At 42.6% G+C, this 20,423-nt stretch overlaps 1 protein-coding gene across 3 annotated transcripts in view; it reads left to right on the top strand.

The window, feature by feature from the left end:
- The first annotated feature begins 6,582 nt into the window (after positions 1–6,582).
- map3k22 (mitogen-activated protein kinase kinase kinase 22) overlaps positions 6,583–20,423 on the top strand; it is a 120,810-nt gene continuing 106,969 nt past the window's right edge. Inside the window, exon 1 of one of the 3 annotated variants that reach the window (XM_043687909.1) lies at positions 6,583–7,221. The gene's annotated coding sequence lies outside the window, so the exon portion shown is untranslated. The remainder of the gene's footprint in view (positions 7,222–20,423) is intronic. The other 2 variants (XM_043687908.1, XM_043687907.1) reach the window with 2 other exon arrangements.

Below are 20,423 nucleotides of genomic sequence, written 5' to 3'. Positions count from 1 at the left end.
TGAGCATCTTTTGTTTGTTTTTAAAACATTCCCAAACCTCTGGCTTACCAATGATCTATGCCATACTATATCTCGTTTCTTTCATTTTCAAACTGTTCTTAACTGCTTTGGTTACCATATTTGATTATATTCCCTTCCAGGAATCCTTCTTCGTCATTGGGTTATATCTTTGTTAGGTATTGTGAACTATATTCTGCCACTGTTCTCAACTATCTTTTCTGCTAAACTATTTCTGAAGTTCACCAATCGTGCCTCATTAATTTGTGATTACCCTTATTCAGGTTCAGCACAGTTATTTCTGACACATGTTTCTCACTCTCAAACTGAGAGAAAGCTAAATTCAACCATGTTGTAGTCACAGTTTCCAAGGAATTCCATTACTATTTATTAATTAAACTTGCCTCACTACACATTACCAGATCCAAAGTAGCCTGATCCCTTCTTATTCTTGTGAACTTTATGAATTCTTCTCCATGGATACCTCTGCTAATTTAGTTTTTCCAATCCACATGAAAATTAAAATCACTGATTAATATGCTGTCTTTTTTACATGTTCTTGTTGTTTCTTGATGTATTATTTGCTATATAGTATAGCTATTTGTTTGGAGGTATACAGTCTTACCAGTCTCTTCTTGTTATTTCTTATCTCAACCCATATGGATTCTACATCTTCTGATCCAAGATCAATTCTTGGTGTCATATTTATTTGTTTTCACACTAAAAATCTCACAAACCATCCTTTCCTTCTTGTTTGGCCTTTCAAAAAATTCACATTCACAAAGAATCTCCTGAATATTTCTTTCCCAACTTTAGTCTCCTTGTAACCATGACTTTGAAGGTTATATGATTATACCCATTAACCTCTTTTTGTGCTGTTAATTCACTAATATATTGTTCAGAAATAATGCACACTTATATAAAGAGCCATTAATTTTGCTTTTTTACCAATGATAATGTGGCTAGAAGGTTGAGTTGGAAAAAGCACAGCAGCTCAAGCAGCATTTGAAGAGAAGGGGAGTTGATTTTCATGTTGGAACCTTTCATCAGGATTAGGGGAGGAGAAGGGGGTTGTGAAATAAATAGAGGGAGAGAGTGGGGCTCGGAGAAAGGTGGGTGGGATGGTGATAGGTGGATCCAGGTAGGAGATGGCTGTGATTGGTCAGTGGGAAGGGTGAAATGGATAAGTGGGAAAGAAGATGGACAGGTAGGGTCAGATTAAGAGAGCGGGTTGGAGAGAGAGGGCTGGGCCTGGGATGAAGTGAGGGGTGGGGAGATTTGGAAATTCACCAGCTTCCAAATCTCCCCACACCCCATTTCATCCCAGGCCCAGCCCTCCCTCTCCAACTCACCCTCTTAACCTGACCCTACCTGTCCGTCTTCCTTCCCACCTATCTGTTTACCCTCCCCACTGACCAATCACATCCACCTCCTACCTGGATCCACATATTGCCATCCCATCCATCTTTCCCCAGCCTGACCCCCTCCCTCCATTTATTTCGCAGCCCCATTCCCCTCCCCCAGTCCTGATGAAAGATTCCGACCTGAAAGAAAGACTCCCCTTCTCCACAGATGCTACTTGACCTGTTGTGCTTTTTCCAGCTCAACTCTTTATCCAATCTGACTCTCCAACCTCTGCAGTTCTCACTAATTCCAAGTTACCAATGGCAATGGCCTAGTGGTATTATCACTGGACTATTAACCTAGAGACCCTGGCAATAACCTCGGGACCTGGCTTTGTAGATGAATTCCATAAGAGAAATTTGGAATTAGGAATCCAATGAATGATGACAATGAATCCCTTGTTGATTGTTGGGAAAAAAACCCTTCTGGTTCACTAGTGTTCTGTACAGAAGGAAACTGCCCTTACCTGGTCTAGCCTACATGTGACTCTGGACCCACAGCAATGTGCTTGACTTTTAACTGCCCTCTGGGCAATTACGGTAGGGCAATCAATGTTGGCCTAGCCAGCAATGCCCTCACCCTGTGACTGAAGAAATGATTTTTCATTTGAACTTTTTTGCTTCATTTTTCATGTTTGTACGTACTGTCCCTTCCTGTCCCACTCTACTTATCTGTATCTAAATAACTACTGTGCAATCCTTTTGCTTTGTAATCCGACTTATCCCCTCTCCAAGGTAAATATCACATCAAAGGAGAAGGCCTAAAAGGTTGTGAAAATAAACGTAAGCCTGATGATTAGGAGTATTTCAAAATTTGGCAAAGGGCGACAAAGAAACTGACAAAGTGGTCACTTCTTTTAGCTCACTTGAGGCATGTGAGCATTGCTGGCTGGCCAGTATTTATTGCTCGCCCCTAGTTGCCCTTGAGAAGGTGGTGGTGAGCTGCCTTCTTGAACTGCTGCAGTTCAGGGCTATAGGATGACCCACAATGAACTTAAGGCAACAATTCCAGGACTTAGATCCAGTGGCAGTGAAGGAACAGTGATATGTTTCCAAATCAAGACCATGAGTGAATTGGAGTAGAACTCGCAGATGGTGGTGTTCTCATGTAACTGTTGCCCTTGTCCTTCCAGCCGGAAGTGTTCACAGGTTTGGAAGATGATGTCAAAGGATCTTTGGTTACTTTCTGCTGTGCAATTTGTAGATTGTATACACTGCTGCTACTGGCCGTCACTAGCAGAGAATGTGGATGCTTGTGGATGTGGTGCTAATCAAGTGGGCTGTTTCATCCTTAATAATGTTAATTTTCTTGTGTGTCATTGGACCTGCACCCATCCAGGCAAGTGGGTAGTATTCTATCATACTTCTGACTTGTGTCTTTTAGATGATGGACAGACTTTGGGGAGTCAGGAGATTAGTTACTCGCTGCAGTATTCATAGGCTCTGACCTGCTCTTGTAGCCACTGTATTTATATGGTGAGTCCAGTTCAGCTTCTGGTCAATGTTAACCCCCAGGATATTGATATTAGGGGATTCAGTGATAGTAACATCATTGAATGTGAAAGGATGGTGGTTAGATTGTCTCTTATTGGAGATGGTCATTGTCTGGCATTTGTGACTGCAGCCCTTAGCTAGGGGCAGCATGGAGGCTCAGTGGTTAGCACTACTGCCTGACAGTGCCAGGATTTGATTCCAGCCTTGGGCCACTGTCTGTGTGGAGTTTGCACATTCTCCCCGTATCCGCATGGGTTTCCTCTGGGTGCTCTAGTTTCCTCCCACAGTCCAAAGATGTGCAGGAAAGGTGAATTGGCCATGCTAAATTGCCCATGATATTCAGGAATGTGTAGGTTAGGTGCATAAACTGGGGTAGATATAGGATGATAGGGTATGGGAATTGGTCTGGGTAGATTACTGTTTAGAGGGTCGACGTGGACTAGTTGGATCAATGGGCCTGTTTCCACACTGTAGGAATTCTATAAAAAACATTACTTGCAACTTGTCAGTCCAAGCCTGGATATTGTCCAGATATTGCTGCATGTGAACACAGACTGCTTCAATATCTGAGGAGTCATGAATGGTGCTGAACATCTGGGCCTAGGACATTACGCTGAGGAGCTCCTGCAGAGGAGTCCTGGGTCTGAGATGACTGACCTCCAACAACTACAACCAATTTTAGTGTGTGTTAGGTACGACTCTAACCAGCAGAGAGTTTGCCCTGATACCCATTGATTCCAGTTTTGCTCGGGGTGTTTGATCGAATGCAGCCTCGATATCAGGAATGATCATTCTCAACTCACCCTTGGATTTGAATTCTTTTGTCCATGGTTGAACCAAGGCTGTAATGAGGTCAGGAGCTGAGTGGCCCTACGTGGAACCCAAACTGGGTGTCAATGAGCAAGTGCTGCTTGATAACACTGTTGATGACACCTTCCATTACTTTGCTGAAGATCCAGAGGAGACTGATGGGAAGTAATTGACTGGGTTTGATTTGTCATGCATTTTGTGTACAAGACAGACCTGGGCAATTTTCCACATTGTTGGGTCAATACCAGTGTTGTAGCCATATTGAAATAGCTTGGCTAAGGGTACAGCAAGTTCTTGAGCACAAATCTTCAGTACTATTGCCAGAATGTTGTCAGGGTTGGTCGCTTTTGAAGTGTTTCAACCCATTCCTTAATATTACGTGGAATGAATCGAATTGACTGAAGGCTAGTATCTGTGGCTGTGGAAGAGGCCAAGATAGATGAAGGGCTTATGCACGATCTCTTCAGATGCTGCCTGCTGTGCTTTTCCAGCACTACACTCTCGACTCTGATCTCCAGCATCTGCAGTCCTCACTTTCTCCCAGATAATCTACTCTGCACTTCTGGCTTAAAATTGTTACAAATGCTTCAGCCTTAGCTTTCCATCATTGAGGATGGGGATATTTGTGGAGCCTCCATTGAGCTATTTAATTGTTCACCACCATTCATGACTGGATGTGGCAGGATGGGAGAGCTTAGATCTAATCCTTTGATTGTGGGATTGCTTAGCTCTGCTGATCACTTGCCCCTTATGGTGTATAATGAAGATGGAAAATCCATTATTCTCTTAACAGGGTATCAACCACATGAGGAATGTGAAGTTGTGAGATTCCACACAGGTTGTACTCTTTAATGACATGAAAATTTTAATGAGCAGGGGTGGCTCCTCGCCTAAAGGACACACAGATCAGCCACCAGCTACCTTGAAAGGCTCAACTGTCATTGGCATTGTTAGTTCGACCTGTTAAGGGGATTGGTCCTTGTTTCATAGTTTCGTAGTAATTGAAGCAGGAGTAGCCATTTGGCCCATCGAGCCTGCTCCACCAATCATTAAGATCATGGCTGATCTATCTATCGCCTCAACTCCTCCTACCTGCATTATCCCCATAACCATTAATCCTCTACCATGCAAAAACCCATCCAACTGTGTCTTGAATATATTTAATGAAGCTGCCTCTATTGGGCAGAGAATTCTGTAGATTCACTACTCTCTGGGAAAAGCAGTTCCTCTCATCTCTGTCCTAAATCTACTCCCACAAATCCTGAGGCTATATCCCCTGGTCCTAGTCTCACCAACCAACGTACACAACTTGCCTGCCTCTATCTTATCTATCCCTTTCATATGTTTCTATAAGATCCCCTCTTATTCTTCTAAATTCTTGTGAGCCCAGTCCCAGGCGGCTCAACTTCTCCTCATATGGTAACCCCCCTCATCTCCAGAATCAATCTGGTGAACCTCCTTTACACCGCCTCCAAAACCAGTATATCCTTCCTCAGGTAAGGAGACCAGAACTGCTTGCTAACATCCCTCAATCAATAACTCTGTGCATCAGAGCACTGTCTTTCTTAAATAAAGGCAAAATAGTGCAATGTTGGTCATTTGAAATAAACACAGAGAATGCTGAGAAACTGAGGAGGTCTGGCAGCAACCAAAGAATTGACGTAGAGTCATACTGGACTTGAAATGTTAAGTTTGTTTCTATCTCCACAACTATTGTTCGTCTTGTCTTAGACTGCCTTTCTTGTTGGTCATGATGTGAAGGTTCCAGTGTTAGACTGGGGTAGACAAAGTTCAAAATCACACAACCCCAGGTTATAGTCCATTAGGTTTATTTGGAAGCACTAGCTTTCAGAGCACTGCTCCTTCATCGGGTGGTTGTGGAGGAGGATCATAAGACACAGAATTTATAGCAAAATATCACAGTGTCATGCAATTGAAACAATATATTGAACAAACCTAGATTGCTGTTAAGTCTTTCATTTTTTAGAATGGGTTGCAGGTTTCACTTCATAAATATGTGAAAGCAAGTGCTTCCAAATAAACCTGTTGGACTATAACCTGGTGTTAAGTGATTTTTAACTTTCTTGTTGGTGCCACTGCTAATACCCTGTGCACCAACCCAACTCTGAGTATATAGTTCTCTGTTCCAGACCCATGTCCAATCACAAGGACCCCATATTGCCAAATTTCTGCTCTACCTGCTGTGGCCCAGAATGGCACCCCATCCTCTCATTCAGAACTCCCAATCCTAGAACCCTGCATTTAAAAAAAAAATCCACTTGTTTTCTTTCTGAGAACCTGTTTAGTGATGTCAGTGCATGCCTCTGCAGCGGTCAGGACTTGAACCCAGGCCTCTTGGTCCAGAGTTAGGGACACTACCTCCCTACACCAAGTCGGTCCCCTTCTAAACCTACTATTCCCAGGCCATCTCCCATCCAGGCCTGAGTGCTTGGCTTCACGGGGATCAGGCGTTTTCAGACGAGTCTGACCATGAAGGTGAGCCATTGGCAATGCATTAACTCCTGTTTGCTGGATGCTGCCTTTACACAGATGATTTCATGTCCCAGGTTTTAGCCACAGGTTTCCAGGTGACCAAGTCGCTGACCCCTTTAAAACATTTCCTTGGCCCCCTGGTTGAAACAGGTTTAGAATGTTTAACAAGGTTTAGAATGTTAAACAAGATCAGAAACTGATTGCTAACCTACTGCTATCCATATTTTATCCTTAAACCTTCCTTTGGAACGTGTTCTCGGGGTGAGGCACTGGAGGTGGGGTCAATTCATATTTCTCGTTTCTCTTTGCCTTGGGAGAAGGAATGGGGCTTCCTGCAGGAATTGCTGTTCCTGGTATATGCCAGGCTGTAGGACTCCTGAGGAAGTCCCAGGGACACTCGGGATGGGACTGATGCCTCTTGTCTAGTGTGTTAGCGGTGTGTACTCCAGTGTATGAGCAATGCCAAATGCAGAAGGATGGGGCGGTGTGCGCCACGTCATGGTTTCTTGCTGCTCATGTTGCATTGACGCAGCAGACTGAACTTTCACACGGAAAATACTGAAGAGAAGAGAGAAAGCACGAATCAGAACACAGGGGAAACGCAGAGAAAGTTTGGAGACTGCAGGGAATGAAGTAATCAAGCTTGGAAGAGTTGGTGGGCGAGTGGATTCCGCAACTATTTTGCAAAGAAAGAAACCCAACAGTTAGAGGAACAAAAAAAAACCTTTTCATTTATTCTCTCTCTTCCCCTCGTTTGGGTAGAGTTGCATCTGTCACCTTGGGTCGAGGGTGGGCTGGGTTGGCGGGGCTCTCAGCTGTTCCCCAGAACAGGAGAGAATCCCCCACCCCCTCAGTTCGTGCTAGCACTAGTCGAACTAGTTCCTGTATCTTAACTACGACACCCAAAAAAAGCCCGAATAAAGAGGAAGACACTGCGGACGTGAGTAAGTGAGAAAGAGAGAGAGAGAGAAACCAAACCTCTTTGCAGAAAATGCAACGATCAATTTGAGCTGAATATTTTGAGGTAAATTTTGCTTTTTGATGTTTTTCTAAAGTTTTTCTACCAGACACGTAATTAATCTTCAAGTGGAAACATGTTGAAGTGAAAACAGTGCTACTTTTTCTGTGTGGCTGTAAAATGTTGCAGAATTGTCGAGCTGTTTCTGTTTTGCAGGAAGTAACGAAGCATCGACTCGCATTGCTACATTGCAATCTATCATGTTTTTAACTTCTTAACAAATAACTCTTTAAAATTGATCTTGCATTTTGATGCATTTCTTTAAACTTAGATATACCTATATATATATGTTTAAGGAAATTGTTTAAGGTTGCACCCCGTTCCCAAACTATATGCGTAGTATGCAAGCCATGTCCTTTTGAAATAAATCTTACTGACAGAGAGCGATTTTGGAGAGACGACATCATTGTCGAATGTGTTGTGTTGAAGTGGGCATATGTGCTGTAATGTTATATAGATGGAAAGAAAAGTTATGCATTTGTGTGTTTGATATGTAGCACTTTGATACTAGAGGAGTTTGATATTAGAGAGCATAACAATCCCGTTTGATAAATTGAGAGATATTTCCTAATCACATTCCTGCTTTAATATTACGTCAACAATCTACATGTAGTTATTGCGCAATTGTAAAAGACATTTCTAATTTTACCTTATGGTGCGTGCAACCTATTTATGGATATTGCTGTTCTCTGTGCATTCCTGTAGTTTATTTAATCGCTTCCGCTTTCTTGTTTGGAACCCGGGTCCCTCGGGTATTGTGTGGGTATCTGGATTACTAGTGACATTACTTTGATGTCTTCGCCTCTCCTAACAAACATTAATTGTGTCCCTATTTTCTTCAACTGTGTGCCAACTATGGGATTAATTATGATGTCATTATTAAACATTTTATTGAACACTTGCTAATAACTGTGAGTGAAATTAAAGGTGCGAATAATCTGACTGTTAAATAATTGGAAAGTAGGCTGCTGACTTTGTGGGCATGGGGGTGCGCAGACTGCCTTGAAGGATAATTAGCGATTCTTGGTGTGGGTAACAAACTTGCTGCTGTTCTGCTTCTTGTTCGGTTCCCCAAAGCTCAGGTGTCACCATCTTACTAAACTACCTTGAAAGTAATGTACCCGTAAACATGCAACTTAGATTTCTTGCATTTTGAAACAAACAGCCCCATTTTGTTTCAAAGGTTAGTCGTCATTTTTTGCGGGGGGGTGGGAGTGGAACCCCCAAATAGCTGTAACCGGGGCAACTGAAGCTTTCTACTCTGAGATGGACAGATTTTTGTTGGGGAAGAATATTAAAGATTATAGAACAAACATGGGTAAATATACTTGGGGGTTGGTAGTAACATGTAGAGCAGGCTTTAGGGACTGACAATCTTATTTGTATTTCTGACATTGTGATGTTACTTCGGAAAATAAAAGCCCCATATTTTACTACTTGTTTTCTGGTGTTTGTGCTTTCAATGATATACTTTGTTTCACGTGGAAGAACTTTCTCTTGACACTGTTCCTCCTCTCCATTTCCTGAAAACATGCCTCTGACTGTGTTTTTGGTCCTCCCCGTGTTGACTTTTACTCAGCATCCATTTCTCCCCCCATGCCCGGAGGCAGTTTGGCAGCCTGAAAAGTGCTACATAATTTTCATGTTCTTGTTTTGTTTGTAATTTTAAAAATTTGATGTAATAATATCACATCTAAAATTGTGAATGAGCAAACATAATATGCATTGCATGTTTTTATAGTTCAATGTAAACTTAAATGAGATAGACTCAGACTTATACAGCACGGAAACAAATCCTTTGGTCCAACTCATTCGCGTCAACCAGGTATCCTAAATTAATCTAGTCCCATTTGCCAGCATTTGGCCAATATCTCTATAAAACCTTCCTATTCATATACCCATCCAGATGTCTTTTAATTGTTGTATTCGTACCCGCCTCCACCATTTCCTTAGACAATTTGGTCCATGCACGTGCCACCCTCTTGTGAAAACGTTGTCCCTCAGGTTCCTTTTAAATCACTCCTTATAACCCAAGTCCTCCAACATCCTTGTAAATCTTTTGTGAACCCTTTCAAGTTTAACAACATTCTTTCTATAGCAGGGAGACCAGAATTGAACTCAGTATTCTGAAAACAGCCCCACCAATGTCCGCTGCAGATGCAGCATGACAATCCTGAATAGTATGCTGATCAGTACACACCTTCTTCCCTTTGACTACCTTTGACTCCACTTTCAAGGAATAATGCACTTTCACCCATAGGTCTTTGTTTGGCAACACTCCCAGGGCCCTACCACGAACTGTATAAATTCTATCCTGGTTTCCCTTACCAAAACACACCTCACATTACCTAAATTAAACCCCAACTGCCACTCATTGTATTCTGATATGACCTTCTTCTCTATTCACAGGATTGTGATAGAACCTAATTTCTGGGGGTCATTTTGACTAATCAGATTAATTGTTTTTAGTACATCTCTCAGAACTTCAATTCTATTGACTTTAGTGAATTTTTTTTATGTCTAGAAGATATGAACTTTCATGACCATCAGACCTTTTCCCTTCCATGATTTCTTCTATGTCATGGCTGTTTTTGTATGAATTTCCTGAATGATAATAATTGATATATAACAGTCTCTTAAATGGGAACAGTTAGTAGTCTGAATGTTTCAGGCTATATTTGTGAATCTCCACTCCATTAGGATGTTGACCCCTGTACTGAATCAGTGACCCTCCCTTGAAGCGAAGTCACTTTATATCATGCTCTGCCTAAAAAGGTGATTTGCTGAAGTGACCCTGGTCTTGTCTGATACCAAGAGTTGTGTACTTTCCAGTAGCGTCCAGGGATGTGGATGTCACTAACAGGGTCAATTTTTATCATCCATCCCAAATTGCCTGTGGTTTGCTAGGCCATTTGAAAGGGTAGTTACAAGTCGATTACCTTGCCGCCCCCATGTCTGGCTAGACCAGGTAGGGAGAGAAGATTTCTTTCCTTAAAAAGGATATGAGTGAATATGATGGGTTCTTATTAGAATAATTAGGAGTTTCATGGTGTCTTGCATGACTGCCACTAGCTTCATAAACCGGATGTATTAATTGAATTTAAATTACACCGGCTACTTTTATGGGATCTGATCCTGAGTATCATACATCCACAGAGCCTATGGATTAGTAATCCATGACATTACCTCAGTGCTACCTCTTCCTCATATGATGTAATACTGACTGAGGACACTGACAGATGCAGGCCCCTTGACAAGGAGACTGAAACAAATGTTAGCATCTCATGTTGCCACCATTACTTGGATGAGAATTTAATGTGGAACTTTAGACTGTAGGACTCAGCTTCTTGATGTCTTTATTAACTGACTAATGTTGGATATATTAATATTTAGCTAATGATGGAAATAAAATCAGGAGAGGTACAAGATAGAGTGCTGATTTACTATCACCTTTCTACATCATTGTGGAAAGTCAAAGTAACCCTTGCAGTTGAAAGCAAATACTGGATTTGAATTACAAGCTGGTTAGGCAGTCAGACTGAGGTCTCTGATCAACATGAGCAGAAATAGTTATACTACAAACCACAAGGACAATCCTGGAGTGATTTGTGATTGTTCATACAAGTGAAATTTAATGATTCCTTCTATTAGATTTACAGCTGTTTACTTTCTATACATAATATACAATGTGCAAGTTAACTACCAATAAATTGAGTGCAGAATAGAGTGTAACTTCATGTCAAGTTAATAGCTTGATTTCTCCAGATTATTTGAATGGATATGCGGAGATTCATGTATTTTTATGCTTGAAACCACTGTGGAAGTTGTTTTGAGCACATGTGAGATTGCGAAGGCCCCTAGACAGTGCCTTACGTAGAAGATATAATTTACGTTGTGAACTTTGGAAAGCTGCAAGCTCTTTCCAAAAGGGGTTGATTAAAGTTTCTGGCAGGAAGCGTATGAGATAGCTGTCTGGGTATCTCTTCAGGCAGCTCTGCTAATATTAACTACTGATACCACTTTCAAGTCCTGTCTAAACAGATACAAAGAGGCATCCAACTGGGATGCTATTAGGTGAGGTTTAGGTGACTGAAAGTGGCCAGCAGAACTTCAGACTTTCCTCATCTGTCCTGAAAGAGCATCTCTGTCTATCCTCAGCCGAGAAACAGAAGGATAACATTTACTTTGTGTAACTTGGCTCCTTCTCTGGAAAGTTTGCAGAACAGGTCTCTGGCGATTGACAGTTGCTCTGTCAATCCCACTTGTAGGATTCCAGGGTACAGGGTGGGAATGGAGCTGGAAATTTGGATTTGGAATTTGGAGCTTTGAAGACCTGTTTCTTTGGGGTTTCCCCTCTAGTTTTGTTCTTCTATTTGAAGCATAAGATGTGTTTGCCATTTAAGTGCAATTTTAAATAATACCAAATGCTTATATTTACCTGTTCAAGTTGGTGCTTTTTTTTTGGGATTCATTTACAAAGACACCTATGTCCTGCAGTTTTCCTCATTCTCTGTTTAAGTAATAATTTACTTTTCTATTCTTCCTGCCAAATTAGAAAAGTCATATTTTCACACATTATAGTCCACCTACCAATTTCTTTTTACTCACCCACTAAATCTCTCGATATCCCTTTGCATACTCCTTGTATCTTTCTTAATGAGGAAGGTTTTAAGGACTGAAAAGTTGAAATGGAGGTATAGAGGTGGAGAGATTTGCAAGGACAAAATTCCAAAGAGTAGGGTCTAAGCAACAGAAGGAACAATCTCCAATGGTAGAATAATTAAAATCGGAGGTAATTTGAATTAGATGAACATAGATATTTTAAAGGATTTCAGGACTGGAGGAGATTAAAGAAAGTAGCATAGGAGTTTGAGTAGTCTGTCAGAAAGGAGAAAGTGAGGACTGCAGATGCTGGAGACCAGAGTTGAAAAATGTGGTGCTGGAAAAACACAGCAGGCCAGGCAGCATCTGAGGAGCAGGAGAATCGACGTTTCGGGCATAAGTCCTTCTTCAGGAATGAGGCTGGTGGGCCAAGTGGGCTGAGATAAAAGGTAGGGGGGAAGGAATTTGGGGGAGGAGGGAGCGGCAGTGAAGGAGGCCCAGGACCTCCATGTCCTTGGCAGAGTGGGAGGGGGAGCTGAAACGTTGGGCCACAGGGCAGTATTGTTGATTAGTGCGGGTGTCCCGGAGATGTTCCCTAAAGCGCTCTGCTTGGAGGCGTCCAGTCTCCCCAATGTAGAGGAGACTGCATTGGGAGCAACGGATAGAATAAATGGTATTGGTGGATGTGCAGGTAAAACTTTGATGGATGTGGAAGGCTCCTTTAGGGCCTTGGATAGAGGTGAGGGAGGAGGTGTGGGCACAGGTTTTGCAATTCTTGCGGTGGCAGAGGAAGCTGCCAAGATGGGAGGGTGGGTTGTATGGGGGCGTGGACCTGACCAGGTAGTCACGGAGGGAATGGTCTTTGCAGAACGCAGAAAGGGGTGGGAGGGAAATATATCCTGGTGGTGGGGTCTGTTTGGAGGTGGCGGAAATGACGGACGGTGATACGATGGATCCAAAGGTTGGTGGGGTGGTAGGTGAGGACCAGTGGGATTCTGTCCTGGTGGTGATTGGAGGGGCAGGGTTCAAGGGCGGAGGTGTGGGATGTGGAGGAGATGCGGTGGAGAGCATCGTCGACCACGTCGGAGGGGAAATTGCGGTCTTTGAAGAAGGAGGTCATTTGGGTTGTTCGGTAGTGGAATTGGTCCTCCTGGGAGCAGATGCGGCGGAGGGGAAGGAATTGGGAATATGGGAATGGCGTTTTTATAGAGGGCAGGGTGGGAGGAGGTGTAATCTAGCTGTGGGAGTCAATCGGTTTGTAGTAAATGTCTGTATTGAGTCGGTCGCCTGAGATAGAAATGGAGAGGTCTAAGAAGGGGAGGGAGGAGTCTGAGATGGTCCAGGTAAATATGAGGTCGGGGTGGAAGGTGTTAGTAAAGTGGATGAACTGTTCAACTTCCTCGTGGGAGCACGAGGTAGCGCCAATACAATCATTGATGTAGCAGAGGAAAAGGTGGGGGGTGGTGCCAGTGTAGTCTGGCAGAAATAAAAGTAGATAAAGCTTCAGGGCCTGGTGAAATGCAGCCCAGTCTGTTGAGTGAGGTAGGGGAGATTATAGCAGGGGCGCCTGTTTGAATGGCTTCTCATGGTTTCGTGCTTCTAAAACCAGTGTAGTTGTCAGCACAGCTATCTAGTTGTCAAAGGCACTCTGACATTCATCAGCTTAAATATTTTGCCTCATAAAGTCAGAGAGTCATCCAACATAGAAACAGGGCCATTGGCCCACCATGTCTATGCTGACCGACAGACATCAAAAGTACACTCATTCCATTTACTTGCACTTTGTCCATAGCCTACCATGCCCTGGCATTTTAAATACTTATCCAGATGCTTCTTACATCTGCTGAAGTACCTGCCTCCACCCCTGAGTGAAAATATGTTTTCTCAGAACTCTTCTAAACCATTTACTCCTCATCTTAAACATGTGCCCTCTGGTCTTACTCACGTTGCCATGGTGAAAAAATTCTCATGATCTTCTCTGTATATGCATCTCATAATTTTGTACTCCTCAATCTGATTCCCTTTCAGCCTCTTCTGCTCCAAGGAAAATGAAGTCAGCCTATCCAGTCTCTCCTCATAACTAAGACTTTTCAACCCAGGCAACATCTTGGTGAATCTCCTCTGTACTCTATGCAGTGCGGTCAGGCCCTTCCGATAATGTGATGAACAGAACTGCATACAGTAATTCATCTGTGGCCTATCCAATATTTTATAAAGTTGTAAAATGACTTCCTTGCTCCTATATTTTATGTCCCGTCTAATGAAAGCACATATCCTGTATGCCTTCTTCAATGCACTACTTATGCTGACACCTTCAGGGACCTATGGACTTGTGCACTAAGGTCCCTTTGTTCTTCATTATATTCTGGGGTTACCTTTCATTGTGTGTATCCCTCCCTTATTAGACCTCCCAAAATGCATTACCTCACACTTATCAGGATTAACTTCCCAATGCCATTGCTTTTCCCAACTTACCAGCTGATCAATATCACACTGTAGCCTGTGAGCATCCTCTTCACTGTCAACAATATCACCAATTTTCATGTCTTCTGCAAACTTACTAATCATACCTTCTACGTTCACATGCAAGTCATTAACCTACATAACAAACAGTGAGCATCCCAGCACCAATCCCTGTGCACTGTTGGTCACAATTACGAAAACAGCCATCCACCAGCACCCTTTGCCTCCTTTTTGCAATCCAGTTTTGGATCCAGTTTGACAACTTACATTGAATGCCATGGGTTGTTATCTTTTGGAACAGCCTTTCAAGTGGGACCTTGTCAAAGCCCTTACTGAGTTTAGTAGAAACCACATCAACTGCACAACCCTCAATATGTTCAGTCACCTTTTCAAAAAAACTCAATCAATTTTGTTAGACAAGATCTTTGTTGATTAATCCTGTCTCTCAGAATTCTTTCCATAATTTCTCTGGCACTAACATCACTCTAACTTTCTGTAATTACACGGCCTATCCTTCCTGCCCTTCTTGCACAAAGGAACCACACTAGCTATCTCCCAGTCATCTGGCACTTCACCTGTGGTCAGAGAAGTATTAAATACCTCTATCAGAGCCCCAGCATATCCCTTGCAACCCATTGCAGCTTGGGATATATCTTATCAATCCTCTGGAATTTATGCACGATAATGCCTGCTAAGATATCTAATGACTCCCCCTTGTTAGTCTTAACATGGTTTAGAATCTTGCCATCCCAACTGAAATCTTCAGCTACAATGTCTCTCACCTTTGAATGCAGGTGACAAATATTTATTCAATACTTCACCCATATCCTCTGGCTCCATGCACAGATTACCCCTTCGGTCTCTAATAGACCCTACACTTTTCCTGGTAAACCTCTTACTCTTATTATACTTATAAAATGCCTCGATGCCATTCCTTTAATGTTATCTGCAAAAGGTATTTTGCCCTCCCAATTTCTTTTTTGATCGTTCCCCATAATCCCTATGCTTTTGAAGGGCCTTCCCTGTTTTAATGCATTGTACCTTACATATGCTTCCTTCTTTTCCTTTAGCAAACTCTTGATAACCCTTGTGATCTTGGACTTGCTGCTTTTGCCCTTCACTCTTAGAGAAGCTTGCTGATCTGAATTCTCACTATACAGTGCTACTTTTAATAGACTCCCACTTTCTAAATGTAGACTTACCTGCCAATACTGCACCCTGGTCTGTGTTTTCCACATCCTGTCTAATGATATTGAAATTGGCCTTGCCCCAGATTTAAGCGCTAAACTTCTGCACTAACCTTATCCATAATGACTTTGAAACTTGTAGATTACTGTCACTGTCTCCAAAGGGACCCTCTTATGGTGCAGTGGTATTGTCCCTAATAATAACATCTCTGAACAGGTTGATTGTAAAAAATATTTTAAAAATCTGCAAAATGCTCACCCACTGAAACTTCGATCACTTGATTTCTTTCCCTATGATTAAGTCTCGCACTGCCCCATCTCTATTAGAATTACCTACATACTGGCACAAAACGCTGCTCTGGATTCACTTTATAAACTCCATCACAGGTAATCCTTTTATATCATGATGATCCCAGTTAATGTTAACAAAGTTGAAAACATTTTTTATTCATTTATGGAATGTGGGTGTTGCTGGCTGGCCAGCATTTATTACCCATCCCTAGCTGTCCTTGAGAAGATGATGTGAGCTGCCTTCTTGAGCTGCTGCTGTACGTTAACCACAATGCCATTAGAGAAGGAATTTCAGGACTTTGCCCCAGCAATAGTGAAGGGGTGGCGATATATTTCTGAGGCAGGATGGTGAGTAGCTTGGAGGAGGACTTGAAGGTGGTGGTGTTCCCATGTATGTGCGCCCCTTGATCATCTAGGGTCATGGGTTTGGAAGGTGTCTTTGAGTTTCTACAGTGCATCTTGTAAATAGTACACATTGCTGTTACGAAGCTTTGGTGGTGGAGGGAGTGGATGCTTGTGGATGTAGTGCCAATTAAGTGGGCTGCTTTGTCTGGATGGTGTCAAGCTTCATGAGGGTTGTTGGAGCTGCACACATCCAGGCGAGTGGGGAGTATTCCATCACACTCCTGGCTGGCACCATGTGGATGTTGGAAAGGTTTTGGGGAATCATGAAGTGAGATATTTGCCACAGTATTCCTAGCCTCAGACCTACTTTTGTCGCCACCGTGTTTATATAGTTATAGTCATAGAGATGTACAGCACAGAAACAGACCTATCCATCCAACCCGTCCATGCCGCCCAGATATCCCAATCTAATCTAGTCCCATTTGCCAGTACACAGCCCATATTCCTCTAAACCCTTCCTATTCAAGTACCCATGCAGATGCCTTTTAAATGTTGTACCAGCCTCCACCACTTCCTCTGGCAGCTCATTCCAGACACGTACCACCCTCTGCGTGAAAATGTTGCCTCTTAGGTCCCTTTTATATCTTTCTCCTCTCACCCTAAACCTATGCCCTCTAGTTCTGGACTCCCTCACTAGGGAAAAGACCTTGTCTATTTATCCTATCCATGGCCGTCATGATTTTATAAATCTCTATAAGGCCAGCCCTCAGCCTCTGACGCTCCAGGGAAAACAGCCCCAGCCTATTCAGCCTCTCCCTATAGCTCAAATTCTCTAACCCTGGTAACATCCTTGTAAATCTTTTTTGAACACTTTAAAGTTTTCCAACATTCTTCCGATAGGAAAGAGACCAGAATTGTACACAATACTATTGAGGGAATGTCAAGGTTCAAAAAGAGAAAGTGCATTTCTCATTGAAAACCAATAAACCTTTCCTTTAAAATCATAGACAACACCAGAGGCTATTTGGCTCATTGAACCTGTGTTTATCTCCACACGCACTACCTAGTCTAATACCAGTTTCCTGTAACCCCATGCATCTTTTGTTCTTCTTCATTCTCAATTTTAAAAGTTCTCATCCCCATTTCCAAATCTGTCTGTGATTTTACCACATCTCTATCTCTGTAAACCCCTCCAGCCCCTACAACCTTCTGTATCTCTGTCACCTCCTCCAGCCCCTGCCATCCACCCTGTCTCTGTAGCCATTTCTAGCCCCTCCATTCCTAGCTATCTCTGTCACTTCCTCCAGCCCCTACACTCCTCCTCCCTATCTCTAAAACCTTCTTCAGCCCCTACAACCTTCCCTTTCTTTGTAACTTCCTCCAGCCTCTGCAACTCTTCCAGCCTCTGTAATCCTCTACAACTCACCCTATATCAATAGCCTCCTGTGGCTGCTGTAATCTGTCAATGTCTCTAATCTCTCGCATCTCCAACTCTCCGAGATCTCTGTGATCCTCCAATTCAGCCTCTTGAGCACCGTCCAATTTCTGTTGTTCCCCCGTTGGTAGTCATACCTTGAGCTGCCTGGTCCCAGAGCTCTGGAACTCCCTCCTAAACTCATTTATTCCTCCTCTCTTCCTTTAAGATGTTCCTCAAGCCATCATACTTTGATCAAGCCTTTAGTCACCTGCCTCATATCCTCAGTTCCCTGGTGTCAAATGTTGCTTTCTGACATTTGTGTGAAGCACTTTGGAACGTTCTACTGTTTATATGACAAATCCATTTGAATTTCTGGTCAATGGTACCCCCCACCAGGATATTAATATTTGGGGATTCAGCAATGGTAAAACCATTGAATGTCAAGTGGCAGTGGTTAGATTGTCTCTTATTCATGATGTTCATTGCCTTGCATCTGTATGGCGTGAATGTTACTTGCCACTTGTCATCCCAAGACTGAATATTGTCCAAATTTTGTTGCATTTGCACATGGACTCACAAATGTGCTGAACATTGTACAATTATTGGCGAACATCCTCATTTCTGACCTTATGGTCGAGGGAAAGCCATTGATGAAGCAGCTGAAGATAGCTGGGCTTCGTTCATTACCCTGAGGAACTCCTGCAGAGATGACCTGGGTCTGAAATGACTGCACTCTAACAGCCACGCCCATCTCGCTATATGCCAGATATGACTTCAACCAGAAGAGAGTTTACCCCCGATACACATTGATTCCAATTTTGCTAGGACTCTTTGATGATACATTTGGTCGAAAGAAGCCTTGCTGTCAAGGGCTGTCACCTTCATCTGGAATTCAGCTGTTTTGTCCATGTTTGACCCAATTTTGTAATGAGGTCAGAAGCTGAGTGCCCCTGGAAGAACCCACACTGGGCGTCACTGAGCAGGTTATTGCAGTTTCATAGCACTTTTGATGACACCTTCCATCGCTTTACTGATGACCGAGAATACACTGATGGGGTGGTAATTGGCTGGGTTGTACTTGTTCTGCTTTTTATGTATAGGAAGTACCTGGGCAATTTTCCACATTGTTGGATAGATACCAGTGTTGTAACTGTATTGGAAAGGCTTGGCTACCGGAGCGGCAAGTTCTAAAGCATAAGTCTTCAGTACTATTACAGGAAAATTGTAAGCGCCCATAGCCTTTGCAGTTTCCAGTGTCTCTGACTGTTTCTTGTTATAATGTGGAGTGGATCGAATTGGCTGAAGATGAGTATCTGTAATGCTGGGGTCCTCTGAACAAAGCTGAGATGAATCATCCACTCAGCACTTCTGGCCGAAGGTTATCATGAATACTTCAGCCTAATCTTTTGCACTGATGTGCTGGGCTTTTCCGACATTGAGGATGGGGATATTTGTGGAGCCTTTCTTTCGTTTCCAGCTGATTCTTAGCTAGTTCTAGCAATCACCCATCAGGTTCAAGTTTCCTTCCTTTTAATTTTAATGCTGGTTAATTACTTTCCGCATTTCATCCATTTGAGACCTTGCTTTTATTTATACTTCCACTATGTCTGCTAACTCTCTAGGTTAGCAGGTATATTTAGCAGTCAAAGATTTCAAATGATCCAGTGTTATATCTTCTACTCCCAGAAAGATTTAGAAACTTTCAAATATATTTTTAATGCTCAATCCATGCATTAAACCTCATGAAAATGCTCTTATTTTAGAGATATCCAAAAATATGAAAACAAGAAACATCTTAATACAAAATATGTCTCAAAGTTTCAACCTGCTTTCCAGCACCATCCTTTTACAGATACCTCCTATTGAGTCATATAGCACGGAAACAGACCATTTGGCCCAACTCTTCCGCGTTGACCAGACATCCCAATCTTATAGTCCCATTTGCAAGCATTTGGCCCATATCCCTGTAAATCCTTCCTGTTCATATGCCCATTCAGATGTACTTTCAATGTTGCAATTCTGCCAGCCTCCATCACTCTCTCTGGCGACTTGTTTGATACATGCATCACCCTTTGTGTGAATAGGTTACCCCTCAGGTCCGTTTTAAGTCTATCCCTTCTTGCCTTAAAGCTATGCCCTCTAATTTTGGACTCCCTCACCCTATTCACCCGATCCATAGCCCTACTGATTTTATAAACCTCTGAGGTCACCTTTAACCTCTCACACTGCAGGGAAATAAGCCTCAGTCTATTCCGCTTCTCCATATATCTCTCCAGTTCCAGCAATATCCTTGTAAACTTTTTCTCAAGTTTAACATTCTTTCTATAGAAGGGTAATCAGAATTGTGTGCAGTATTCTAGAAGTGGCATTAGCAATATTCAATACTGCGCAATATGATGTCCCAACTCCTATACTCAATGTTCTGACAATAGAGGCAAGCATGCCAAATTCCTTCTTCCCTATCCTGTCTACCTCCACTTTGAAGGAACCCCAAGCAACTGTACCTTTTGCTCTCTTTGTTTGGCAACCATTGCCTAACATTAACTGTATAAGCCCTGCTTTGGTTTGCCTTAACAAAGTGAAACAACTCAGATTTATCTAAGTTAAACTTCACTTGCCACTCCTCGGCCCATTGGCCTATCTGATCAAGGTCCTGTTGTACTCTGAGATAATTTTCTTTACTGTCCCCTGCACCAGCTATTTTGGTGTCATCTGCCTAATCATGCCTCCTTGTATTTAGATCCAAATCATTTGTATAAATGATGAAAAGCAGTTGAACCAGCACTGATCCATATGGCATACTGCTGGTCAAAGACCTCCAGGCTGAAAAGCAACTTTCTAATACCATCCTCTGTCTCCTACGTTTAAGCCAACTTTCTATGCCATTGGCTATTTCCCCCGGA

This window comes from Chiloscyllium plagiosum, chromosome 4 (genome assembly GCF_004010195.1).
Source record: "Chiloscyllium plagiosum isolate BGI_BamShark_2017 chromosome 4, ASM401019v2, whole genome shotgun sequence".
NCBI classification, from domain to species: domain Eukaryota; kingdom Metazoa; phylum Chordata; class Chondrichthyes; order Orectolobiformes; family Hemiscylliidae; genus Chiloscyllium; species Chiloscyllium plagiosum.
This window is presented reverse-complemented; position numbering and strand designations above follow the sequence as displayed.